We start from the raw sequence: 11,807 nt of genomic DNA on the forward strand, positions 1-11,807 counted from the left end.
AGGCCTCTGCTGTCTTACATCCCAACAACTAGAGGTTAGGAGGAGAGAAGAGTGCAAGATGGAGAGAGAGAGTGAACCTTGCCGGAACAGCAGTATGGAGAAAGGCCATATGCTAAGGAAGCCACCTCTCGATGGACTGACTGCTCATGTTAGATCTCATTGAGGTTATTACATTACATTATAGAAGAGCAATCAGTGTCTATCAAACCACTGAGATCATAGCCTAGCCAAATATGACATATAACATTAATCATCACAATGTCCCCCGTGTCAATTTGATACATATATACATCTCCATGAACCATACATAATCTCCAAATAAAGACAATTCTACAGTCATATTTATGCCTAATATAATTCAACTGCTATACATACAACAGAAAATACACTCACTCAAACTCAAACTCACTTCTATTAAATTGATTCCAACTTGTAGAGACCCTGTATAGGGTTTCCAAAGCTGTAAATCTTTATGGGAACAGAAAGCCTCTACTTTTTCCCATGGAGCAGCTGGTGGGTTTGCACTGGCCTCCTTGCAGTTAGCAGTCCAGTGCTTATCCAAAAGTTCTTGTTATTGTGTGCAGTTGAGTCAGTTCTGATTCATACCAACCCTGTATAAGGTGTCCTAGAGTGGCTGGTGGGTTTGAACTGCCAACCTTGTGGCTTCGGTTTAGTGCTTACCCTACAGTATCACACCAGGATCCTTAGTCTCATTGTTGTTACGTGCCATCAAGTCAGTTCTGACTTAAAGCAACCCTTTATAGGGTTTCCAAGGAGCAGCTGGTGGGTTTGAACTACTGACCTTGTAGTTAGCAGTCCTGTGTTTCTCCTACAACACCATACCTGAACTCCTTAATCTCATTAGCATACCTTTAAAAAAAATAGTATTTAGCTTCTTTTATATGGTGTATTTTAGCGTAGTGGTTACAAGTCAGGTTGCGAACCGCAAGGTCAGCAGTTCGAAACTACCAGCTGCTCTGCAGGAGAAAGATGAGGCTTTCTGCTCCTGTAAAGATTTACAGCCTTGGAAACCCTGTACAGGGTCGCTATAAGTCGGAATTGCCTCCACGGCACATAACAACAACAACAATGGAATATAAGAGATGGAAAACAACAAAAATAAGTACCATCTCTTTAATAACACACATATACAAACATAACAAAACTAGGCAGAAATACAACAATTACAATCTTTGATTTTGTAACTGGTCACAGAGTCATAAGTGGTGTTGAGACCCACCTTCTTCCATTACCCATTCCATAACCCCCTTGCCCTCAGAAAGCATCTCTGCTGATCATGATTTTTTACGTGGTGAAGCAATCCAAACTTGTCTAACTTGAGTTGTAATTTTCCACTAACTTTTATCACAAGGCATGACTTCCTAAGGAATCTCCTATATTCCAGACATACTCTTTCTTACCTCAATTGTTTAAAAACAGTCCAATTTCCCTTTTAACCAGGATCAACCAATATAGTAGTGTCTTTCTTTACCTATTGATCCAGAGGCATGAGGATCCCAAAGTGGCAGCACAGCATCCTTAACTTCCAACTTAATGGAATCAGCATTATGTCTCCTCATATAAGTATTCCTCCTTTTGGAACTAAGATCTCTAGACCTATAGAGAATAAGGTCACAGAGAAAGGAAGCAAACATTTTTCAGTGGGTCACTGGAAGTCCTGGTGTGATGCTGTGGGATAAAACACTGGAACACAAGATCGGTTCAAATTCAGCAGCCATTTCTTGGAAAACCTATACAGGGTCGTTTTGGGTCAGAACTGACTCAATGACACTTAACAGCAAGAGGTAACAGTGAATGGTGTCGCTCTCATTTCAACCCTTGATTCCTGGACCTGTGGATCTTGGGATGGGAGAAATAACACCATATTGAACACTGATTTAAAGCATATACAGCTTCCTGGCAAATATTACTTCAGTCTTGCAAGCTATTGCCACATAGCTAGACTGTAACTGAGTCTTTAAAAATATTTCCATAATTCTGCCAAGCCTGAAACTTCAGAATGATGGGGAGCATGGTAAGGCTAGAGAATTCTATAAGCCAATTACCGCACGTGTGAAATGAGTCCTTTTATCTGAGACAATGCTGTGTGGATACCATGATAGTGAATGAGGCATTCTACAAATCCACTAATAGTAGTTTTGGAAGAAGCAGTGTATGAGTGGAAGGCAAATCCAAAGTGTCTACTCCAATAAGCAGTGACCTAAACAAGTCAGCCTAGGTGAGTGGAAGTTAGTGTTGCTGCACCCATACATACCTGCATTCCTTCCACCATGGCCACTTTGTCCTTGAGCCCATTGATCAATTATAGGAGTGGTTAGGAGGAAAGGCTGAGTGCTATCCACACAATGTATCTTCCTGTGCCCTTGACTGCTAAAATCATCATCTGCAAAGGTCATCCTTGGTGTTCATTCACATGAGACACAAATATATCCTTTTTTTTTTTAAACCTATTCAGAGGTCTATTCACATACTTCTTCTCTACACAACAATTTTCTGATCATTTTTCTTTCAAGTTCCTGGCTATCAGATCAAACTATTTGCTACAGTCTATGAACAGGTATACAACCACATGTCTGGCCATTTCTCTCCCCAAGCAGAAGCACTGCTCAAAGTTCTGCCTGTAGGGAAGGTTTCTCTTCACCACTACCATTCAAGAAAGTTTCAGAAAGGGGCTGCAGTGTAGAAACTTCTATCACACACAAGGTTTCTTCAGTCAACTGATCACAAGTAACACCCCATTAGATCATAGGTGCAGACTGGGAGAGGGTAGATAATGGAACAAGAGTAGAGAACGTGAGCATTTAGGTCACTCCCTTATGTAACCTGCTAAGCCTTCAGGATCTCCTCAAACATGATGTCATATATACCACTTCCATTTGATGATGAAGTGCTGCTCTGCACATCCAAGTTTATGAATTTCTGAGTCAGACAACACCCAGTTCACGTTAAACAACTCAGTTTGCATATTGACACGGTGGTCTCTCCCAAGGCCCAGTAACAGGCCAAAAGTTACTTCTCAAAGAGAGGATAGTAGGGCTTTACTCCATGACCCTAAGGGTAAGCTCAGGCTGAAGCTGAAGATAAGTAAAGCAAGTCCATGAGAGTCAAAATATGAGTGTGTGTTTTTGAGTTAGTTCTGGCTGTATAGGTTTTTCAAGGCTGAAACTGTTTGCTGAAGCAGAAAACCTCATATTTTGCCTAATGAGTGGCTGATGGGCTCAAACTGCTGACCCTGTTATTCACAGCTCAGTCCTTATCCCACAGAGCTACTGCAATCCTGACCTTGAATATTTCCCACTTTAAGTCAGAGACCATTTCAAAAACCGTTTTCCAACCAAGTGGAAGAGATCTATATTGTGTCCATTCCAAAGAAAGGTGAGCTAACAGAATGTGGAAACCATTAAACAAGATCATTACTATCCCATGCAAATTCTGCTGAGGATCATTCAAATACTGTTGCAGCAGTTTATTCACAGGAAGCTGCCTGAAATTCAAGCTGTATTATGAGGATGTGGAATGACAGGTATCATTGCTGACATCAGATGGGCTTGGCTGAAAGCAGAGAATACCAGGAAAATTTTTACTGTGCTTTATTAGTTATGCAAAGTCATTTGGCTATGTGGATCATAAAAAATTATATATCATTGAGTAGAACATTCAGTTGTGCTTATGAGAAGCCTGTAAACAGAGGAAGAAGCAGATGTTAGAACAGAGCAAGGAGATACTGTGTTGTTTAAAATCAGGAAAGATATATGTCAGGGTTCTCTTTTTTCACCAATTCCATAGGTCAGGTGGCAGGCTGAAGATTCTGCTGACTCACATGTATGCAGGACTGACAAACCCAACACTGGATCAAGCAGCAGATTGGGGGTCTCTGCTAGTTCATGGGTTGCTGGGCCTGGTGAATCTAAACTCTGTAGGTCAGACAACAGACTGAAGACATCTGCCGGCTGACATCCCAAGAACTGGAGCTCAGTGAAAGCAAAGAGTGAAGGACAGAGAGGAAGGCAGCAAGTCTTGCCAAAATAGTCCCTTACAGACTGAAGGCAAGCCACATCCCCAAGGAAACTCTTCTTTCAACTGATTGGCTGTTTGTATCAGATCACAAAATAGAAGTGATTGCGTTATACTGTCTATGGAAGAGCAATCAGTCTAGTGTCTAACAAACCACAGAAAATCATAATCTAGCCAAATTGACACATAATATTAACCATCACACAAGGAAAACTTTGTTTTCACTACCAATAGGCTATGCAAAGAAATGTGGATATTGGAAGCTTGCTTTTCCCCGTCAATCATATTTAAGAAGGAATTACCTGTAAATTAGCAATAAAAATGTAAGAAGAGGAAGACAACAGAATCACTTCTCTAACAATAATAATAAAAAAATCTTAGCTGAGGATGTAGGAAATATAAATGTGTCATTTTACATGGCAATTATAATGACAAATGCTGAACACTTTTGTGGGTCTTGGTCTTCTCCCTACTGGCTGAAATCTGCAGCTGGCCCAACAAAACCCCAGCATCTTCGTTCTGACAGCATTGATACTATTTGCATAAGTACCTGACATTATTCCCTACCAAGTGCCTCCTTTCCAACCTTGAATGTTACTTCTTGATTCATTATAATTAAATAGCTAATGTAGCTATTCAAGTTCACATTGTCAATGACCATGCAATCATCTTCCCTAGTGGCCAGAATTCCTTTCTTTTTATGAGGTTACAATTAAATTCTTTCCAGCCATAAGGTCAAAAGAATCTGGAATAGTTAGCCTTTTTGATGACTAATTTCACACCTGTGACTCTGACACAGATCAAATAAGACCTCTTAAATGGAAAATGTCAAATTAAGAAATAATATACATTTGACTACACCTGAGCTGAAGTCAATTAGACATAAAAATTAAAGACTGTGGATTATTTTCCTGTTACTGGAAGTGATGCTTGACACTCCACTTATCAATTGAAGACACATCTGTGTTCCTTAGAAATGTTAAAGTAATTTCTAAGTTGGAAGATAATTAAAATGGTCCAAAGCCAGGGAGAGTACTGGCTAGGAGATTAAGGTAATGTGCTCAGGTCTAGTCTATACAATAACATGTCTATCGTTTATTGCTTCCCCAAGATTTTATTAAGTTTTTCTAAAATGGATTTTGCTATTTTTCTGCTACTGAAGTTGTTTGTTTGTTTGCATATGCCCTTCATTTGTACATGACTCTTATTACTAGTTCACTATGATGTGGCGAAATACCATGATCAGATTTAACTTCTGGCTTCAAAAGGGTAACACTAATCAACAAAGATTTTTAATTTTATTTTATTTTTTTCCATGTCATCTTGAAATTTTCTTTCTTCTTCATCAGTAGCTTTCGATGTTTCAATGATTCTCAGTTTTACTCCACCTACTCCCGAATCCCTATACATTTACCCTTCTTCCTCCTACAAGATGGATGTTGCTTTCAGCAGTGAGGCTATTGACTGGAAGGTTTGGAGGTCTATCTTCAGTTGGAAGTCACTGTCAAATCTCCATATGTGCATATCAAGAAGACTCCTATTGTGGATTGAATCATTATCCCCCAAAGCATGCACTGAAATTCTAACCCATATACCTGTGGATGTTGTGTAATCAATCAGTTGAGGTCATACCAGTGTAATGTGGATTCTAAACCTAGCCACTTCTGAGTTATAGGAAGAGTAACATAGACACAGAACAAGCATGTATTTATTAAGGAATAGATGCCATGTGAGGATTGTTTACAAGCCAAGGAATCAAGAAAAACCCAGGGCTACCAATAAGCAAAGAATTTTCACAGCCAAGATTTGGACTTCTAGCACCCAGGACTGTTAGAAGATAAATTTCAGTTCTTTGAAGCCACTTATTTTTGATATTTCTATTACAGTGGCATTAAATGACTAATATTATCAATAAGAAGGCTGCCCAAGGCAGCTATTAGGTTTCTGCCTTCATGTCTCAAAGGAGCTTCTGAAAATGTGAAGAGTGGAACCCAGAAAAGATTATTGTAAACCCCCCTGTATCTTCAAGACTAGACTTGTGATTCAGACAAGATGTGTTGATGGGGTCCCAGGTGGGAAGAGTATTTGTGGATGTGAGTCTGGGTAGAATTTACCGTTATGTGAGGTAGTCAAATAATAATACTAATTGATTTCTATACAAATAATAATAATAATAATAAGGATGGGACCAGAGAATTTCTCAGAGGTTCCAGGGAGAGCTGAGGCTCCTTGTACCAACAGAGGATGGTGAGCAAACCAATGAGACAGAGATGAGTAAGAAAAAAAGGATTAAAAAGCTATGAAGAAATTAAAGGAGAGAAATATTTCTGGTGTGGTCAGGAATCTTATCAAGCTGGAAAGTTTGACTTTAAATAATACAAAAGACTTATACATCAGTGGGAAGAGATAGGCTGGCTGATTTAAAACATCAGCCATAGAAGGCAGGAAGGTGGTCATCTACCTTTGCACACTTCCTCCTTTTTCTCATCCTTTGGTTTGAGAACAGTCCTGACCCTGCACTTCTCACATACCATGATGTGGGACAAAAAGGAGGGGGTACAGTACCCATTTAGCACATTGGACACAAAGCCCATGAGCTTTGGGGTCAGGCCCAAATTTGGAGGAAGCACAAACCTGCCAATATGTTGTACAGGGTCCTTAGGTAAATTACGCATCTGCTTACTCAAGATAAGGATATGAATTCCTATTTTATTGGATGGTTGTATTATTTAAATTACATGGATTATTTATCATAGTGCTTGGCATGTAATACATGAGTAATAAATGTTTGCTCTATTTGCTCTTTTGCCCCCCCCCAAATAGATCATATTCTGCACAACACATTAATTAGAGTAATGCAAGGGAGAGTCTAGAGTTTATATGGGAAATTCCTTAATTTTCTGTTTTTGATTATCACACCTTTGGGAAAGAAAGAATGAAACTCACAATCAATATATTTTGGTTGAGTATATTTTTATGTTGTAGTCCTAGTGTGGCACTGTAGTATAAGCACTTGACCAAAAGGTCTATTTGAACTGCAAGGTGGAGGTATAAACCCACCAACGGCTCCTCAGAAACTCTATACAGGGTGGTGATAAGTCAGAACCAACTCAACAGTACTTAACAACAACAACATACTTTAGATTATTATAGTAAATAACAGAGTATATTGGACTGGTTAGCATGACCTGGTCATTGTTGTTGTTTTTGTTAAGTGAAGTCGTGTTGGTCCTGACCCATAGCAACCCTGTATAGGGTTTCCAAGGAGCAACTAGTGAGCTTGAACTGCCAATGTTAAGGTTCAAACCGACTTTGAAGTTCAGCACATTAACCCATAGCACCACTCCAGGACTCTGTCATAGGAATGTTTTAATTCCTAGGTCTGATCTCTGGGTAAAATAGAGTAATTGATGAATAATAATTAAGGCCCTTTTTCTGAATGGGTCTTAGGAAAGAAACAACCTTTGAGAGCAAAATCACCACATCAGAAATGCCATTCTGCTCTGATGGATTAAAGCAGAGAGGTTATGATGCGACCTCCGGCAAGAGTATGTGCTTAGAACGAGCTTTGTGCCCTTACTTAATCCCTAGGACCTGACCCGGATTAGAATGTTGTTGTTTTTGTTGTTATGTGCCATGGAGTCGATTCCGACTCATAGAGAGGGACCCTGCACAGGGTTTCTGAGGCTGTAAACCTTTACGGGAGCAGAACGCCTCATCTTTCACCCACGGAACGGCTAGTAATTTCGAACTGCTGACCTTGTGGTTCGTAACCTGATTCGTAACCACTACGCTACCAGAACTCCTTAAGGTGGTCAATTTGGTGACATCAGTAGTGAGTCACATCCATCCAGAGAAAGGAGACCCAGACTGACAGAATTTCCTGTCTGAAATTAGGCGTAGAGGAAGAAATTGGGTGTGAGGTTGGTGAGGAGGAAGGAGGCAGGAGCAGAGATTTGTTGTAGGGAGAACTAAAGTGAGCAAGAGCTTTTGTGAAATGGAGCTCTCTCAGGGTGGGGCATGATGGGAGTCATGTAGTAATCCAAGGTGACAGGCTGCTCAGTCTGGACAGAGCACAGCAATGTTTAGCTTGGTCTTGTCTTCCCCAGGCCAGCCTCCCTAGTTGTAGGCTCCATATTTCTGAGTCTAGAGTGAAAATAATTTTAGAAATTTTTTGAAGCTTATGTAGTTTCATATGATACTGAGCCTGGTACTTAAAACTAAAGTCACCAACCTCCCAGTTTGCCTGGTATGTTCCCAGTTTTAACACCTAAAGTGTTGCATCCCAGAAAAATCAGATTTAAACCGGAATGGTTGGTCACTGTACACCATATAATATGTTCAAGAACCTCTCCTTAGACAGATTCCTGGTGAAACAGGGATTCCTGGAGCCAGAGGTCATTGGATCTGACTTCTTCCCACCACACCTCTGAAGAGTCACCATTGACACCATCCTTGCCTCTTTGTTAATTCAGAGAAGCCTAAATAGAAGCAGCATTGTCTCATAAAAAAGGTTTGCTGAGCTGGTGAGGACATGCTGTTTCTCCTTCTGGTATTGTTTTTAAATAGGATTATGGAATAAAAGGAGAAGAGAGGGAAAGAATTTGTCCAGATATTCACAGTTAATTAGACAACCATACCAATTTAATTTCGCAATTAAATAGGATATCTTCTGCTACTGAAAGACAAGCGGTAAGACGCGTACTTAACAATAAACATAGCTGTTAAGTCTGGCTTTAGTGTTTAAGACAAAAGGCAGTCACCTAGTCACAGAGAGTAATTCATTAACATCAAATTGGTCAGATTCCATTACCATGAACTTCCACAGACACAAAAGAGCAAGATGGGCATTAGCTAAGCTTTGTTAATCACTTGGATGTTTGGAGGTTTTCAAAATGAAAGTATCCGTTGTTGTATGATCTGATTAGCGCCAATTATATGAGATGCTGATATATTGTTGATTTGTTTCTGAATGCCAAAGACGTTCATGTCATAATTAAAAGTTCTTTACTTGGCATATTTTTCTAAGACATCAAAATAAATCCAGTGAAGAAAATAGGCAAGCAATCCACATAAGCAAATAAATAGTTGCTTATGTGGATTCCTTGCTTATTTTAAAGATTATTAAATCTCCAAACCCAATTTATGTTACCTGCCTAGGGTCATATTTAGCAAAGCTAAAATTCAGGCAAAACAAAAATTAATTTAGACCTGATACCACAAACTGGCAGTCAGTCCACAACATGAAGAGCCTCAGTGTTGTGTTTTGCTTGTTTATTTAAATTAAGGTTAAACATGGCAGATTAAACACATATGTTTATCTGTTGTTTCCTGAGATGTCATTGCAATGATAATAAACTAAACAAATAGTATGAACCCCACATGATGAAGAGAACAGGATAACAGGTGGCAGACTACAAGAGATACAAACAATATTTTGCAAGATGGAAATTAAACAAAGGAGTAGTAACAATTTAGCAAAATAAAAGCTCAGAGTTAAGTGTTTTCAGAGGGCAGTGGTAACAAAAAGCTATGCCATCCACCCCTTGGGACCTAGAAAATCGTGTTGTTGCTATGTGTCAATGAATCAACTCATAGAGACTCTATGTACAGAAAAAAATATTGTTCAGTCCCACACCATCTTCTTAACATTGCTCTGTGTGAGTCCATTGTTGCAGACACTGTATCAGTCCATCTCAGTGAAGATCTTTGTCTTTTACAATGACCTTCTACCTTACCAAATATGATATTCTTCTCTAGGAACTGGTTCTTCCTGATTGCTTGTCTAAAGTATGTGAGACAAAATCTTGCTATCCTCGCTTCTAAGGAACATTTTGGCTGGACTTCTTCCAAGTTAGATTTGTTTGTTCTTCTGAAGTTCATGGTGCTTTGGATATTCTTCACTAACACTACAACCTAAGTGCATCAGTTCTTCACTGATTTTTCTTATTCATTGCCCAGCTTTTAAACGCATAAGAGACAATTAAAGTACCATGACTTGGATCAGGCACACCTTAATCCCTAAAGTGAAGACTTGAAAGAGATTTTTTGCAGATTTGCTCAAAAAATCATTTGGTTTCTTGACTGCTGTTCTCTTGGATGTTGACTGTGGATCCAAGTAAAATGAAATCTTTGACAAGTTCAATCTTTTCTCTGTTTATCCTGGTTTGGCTTCTTGGTTCAGTTGTGAGGCTTTTTGTTTTCTTTATGTGGAGATGCAATCCATATTGAAGACTGCACTCTTTAATCTTCATAAGTGCTTCAAGTCCTCTTCATTTTCAATAAGCAAAGTTTTGTCATCTGCATGCTTCATATTGTTAATGAGTCTTCCTCCCATATTGATGCCATGTTCTTCATACTGTCCAGCTTCTCAGATTATTTGTTCAGCATATGAATTGAAAAAGTATAGTGAAAGAATTCAAGTGGCTGCAAGTTCAAATTGAAACTGAAGAAAATTAAAACAAATCTACAAAACCCAAAGTACAACCTTGAGTATCTTCCACCTGAATTTAGAGGCCATCTCAAAAATAGATTTAATGCAGTAAACACGAATGAAGATGAAATGAGCTATGGGATAACCTCAAGGACGTGATATATAAAGAAAACAAAAGGTCGTTAAAAAGTCAGGAAAGAAAGAAAAGACCAAAATGTGAGATTTAAACAAATTTAAAATTTTGCTGAAGACAAATCAAAAGCAGTTGCAGCACTACAGCAAGAATAAACTGTCAGAAATGTGAGCCATATCCGGAAAAGGATGGAAACAAGGCATATCACTGTTGATAGATAGATCTTGACTGAAAGCCGGGAATATCTGTGTTTTAGATGCTTGTCTGTGGTTTTTGACTAGGCACAGGAAGTACAGATCACAAAATAATTATGTATAACATTGCAAAGAATCTGAATTTTCAAACATTTAATTGTACTTTGTGTGGAACTTAGTTGTATTAGCCACCACTTGTCTGTCAGCTTGTCATACTGTTGTAGCTTGCATGTTGCTGTGATTCTGGAAGCTATACCATGCGTATTTTAAATATCAGCAGGGTTATCCACCATGGACAGGTTTCAGCTGAGTTTCTGAAGACATATTAAGTAGAAGGAGAGACAGACTATTTCTGAATATTTAGCTACTGAAACACTTATGAAAAACAGTAGAATACTGTCAACACTAGAATATTGAATTTTGAAACATGTTGAGGATCACCAGAATATTGTCAGATATACTGCCAGAAAATGAACCCCTCAGGCTGGAAGGCACTCAAAATAAGACTAGGGAAAAGCTGCCTGCTCAAAGTAGAGTTGACCTTGATGATACAAGTGAAGTAAAGTTGATGGGTACAACTCAAAATGAAGAAAAACAGCTGTAAACATTCATTAATAATCTGAACATGGAATGTATGAAGTATGAATCTAGGAAAATTGGAAATTGTCAAAAAAAATTAAAAGAGAAAGCAAAGCGGACTTAAAATATGTACTGATGAAGATCAAAGACCACACCCTTTGGTATGAGTTGCACCTCAATATAAAGAAAACCAAATCCTCACCACTGGACCAGTAAATAACATGATAAATGAAGAAAAGATTGACTTTGTCAAAGATTTCATTTGACATGGCTCAACCATCAACACTCACGGAAGCAGCAGTCAAGAAATCAAACGACATATTGCATTAGGCAAATCTGCTATACAAGATCTCTTTAAAAAAGTGTTGAAGAGCAAAGATGTCAGTTTGAGAACTAAGGTGTGCCTGACCCAAGCCATGGTATTTTCAGTAGC

The sequence above is a fragment of the Chrysochloris asiatica genome, unplaced genomic scaffold, assembly GCF_000296735.1.
Source record: "Chrysochloris asiatica unplaced genomic scaffold, ChrAsi1.0 scaffold00022, whole genome shotgun sequence".
Taxonomy (NCBI): Eukaryota; Metazoa; Chordata; class Mammalia; order Afrosoricida; family Chrysochloridae; genus Chrysochloris; species Chrysochloris asiatica.